The sequence below is a fragment of the Helianthus annuus genome, chromosome 2, assembly GCF_002127325.2.
Source record: "Helianthus annuus cultivar XRQ/B chromosome 2, HanXRQr2.0-SUNRISE, whole genome shotgun sequence".
Lineage (NCBI taxonomy): Eukaryota > Viridiplantae > Streptophyta > Magnoliopsida > Asterales > Asteraceae > Helianthus > Helianthus annuus.
In genome coordinates this window covers 58,994,458-58,995,797 of record NC_035434.2, presented here as the reverse complement: position 1 = coordinate 58,995,797, position 1,340 = coordinate 58,994,458, and the positions used below count along the sequence as shown (strand labels likewise).

Sequence of the window (1,340 nt, the reverse complement as noted above, 5' to 3'; positions counted from 1 at the left end):
CCCGTTGGAGGACCCGACGGCCTAGGTCTATTATCAATGTAGTTTACTGATTCTGGTTGATCATCTGTTTCTTTCATACAACTCCAATTTTCATGTGGCCCACCACACCCTTCACAAGCCATAACCGAGACCGTTTTTGTCATTTCTAACTTTTTGATTTTTGAAGAGAGGGCCTCGATTTGGGCTTGTAAAGAAGTGCTTTCATCAACCTTATGGGCGCCCGGGGCAATAGATTTATTGCCTCGGGGAGTGTGCCACTAAAAATTGGTTTGAGCAATTTCCTCAATTTGATTGTATATTTCATGTGGGCGACGATTACCTAAAAGTCCCCCGGAGCTAGAGTCAAGTGTTTGTCTTGTGTGTGGCAACAACCCATTGTAGAAAGTGGATACTTGTTGCCATACCGCAAGATCATGATGAGGACACTTTCGCAATAACTCCTTGAACCTTTACCAAGTTTCATATAAGGATTCCCCATCCTCTTGTGAATATGTATTAATTTCAATCATTAATTTAGCCGTTTTAGCAGGAGGGAAATACTTATAGAGAAACTTTTGGGCTATTTCATCCAAGGTGTTTACCGAACCAACTGGGAGGGCGTTGAGCCAAGCTTTTGCTCGGTCTTTTAGTGAAAACGGAAACATTCGAAGGCGGATGGCGTCATTTGATGCTCCATTGATCCGAAAGGTATCACATATTTCTAAGAAATTAGTAATTTGTAGATGGGGATCCTCGTCCACAAGCCCATGGATAGTTGCGGAGTTTTGAATGTGGCCGAAGTTCGAAGTTGTTGGCTTCAACATTCGGTGCATTGATAGTGGCGCCGAGATTACCCATGGTGAGTCGTAGGTAATCCTTGAGGGTACGTTGGTCCGCCATTGGAAGTGGGTCCCCCGGAACCTTCTCTTGGTTTTTAGCTTTAAGTCTTTTTCTGAGAAAAACGTTCGGGTTCTTCTAGAGGTTCTTTTATGTCTCTACTAGAACTGGAGCTCATACACTATGTTGAAAGTTCAGATGTGGTGTCTGGTTCCAAGTCCTGCAATAAAAACAGAAAAGAATGTTGGTCAGGAAGTTCACCACGGCCCCGTGCTCAGTGAACACGGCCCGTAGTCGGAGATACAGCGATTGCTTTCCAGATCCTTGTTACTGGAAAGTTGGACACGGCCCCGTGTTGCACCGACACAGCCCCGTGTCGCACTGACACAGCCCCGTGTTGCTTTATCAGTATCGTTCCATTTGCGCTTGTTATCACTAGCAGGTGTGGTAGCTGTAGCAGTAGGGGTAGTAGTAGAAACACGTGGCGGTAACGCACCATGCTCGACCTCTTGGTCGGTAGTCTT

General features: G+C 45.6%; 1 non-coding gene across 1 annotated transcript; it reads left to right on the top strand.

The window, feature by feature from the left end:
- The first annotated feature begins 408 nt into the window (after window positions 1-408).
- On the top strand, window positions 409-515 carry LOC118489779. Its single transcript, XR_004887793.1, has one exon. It is a non-coding gene; the product is annotated as a small nucleolar RNA R71 (small nucleolar RNA).
- The last annotated feature ends 825 nt before the right edge of the window (window positions 516-1,340 follow it).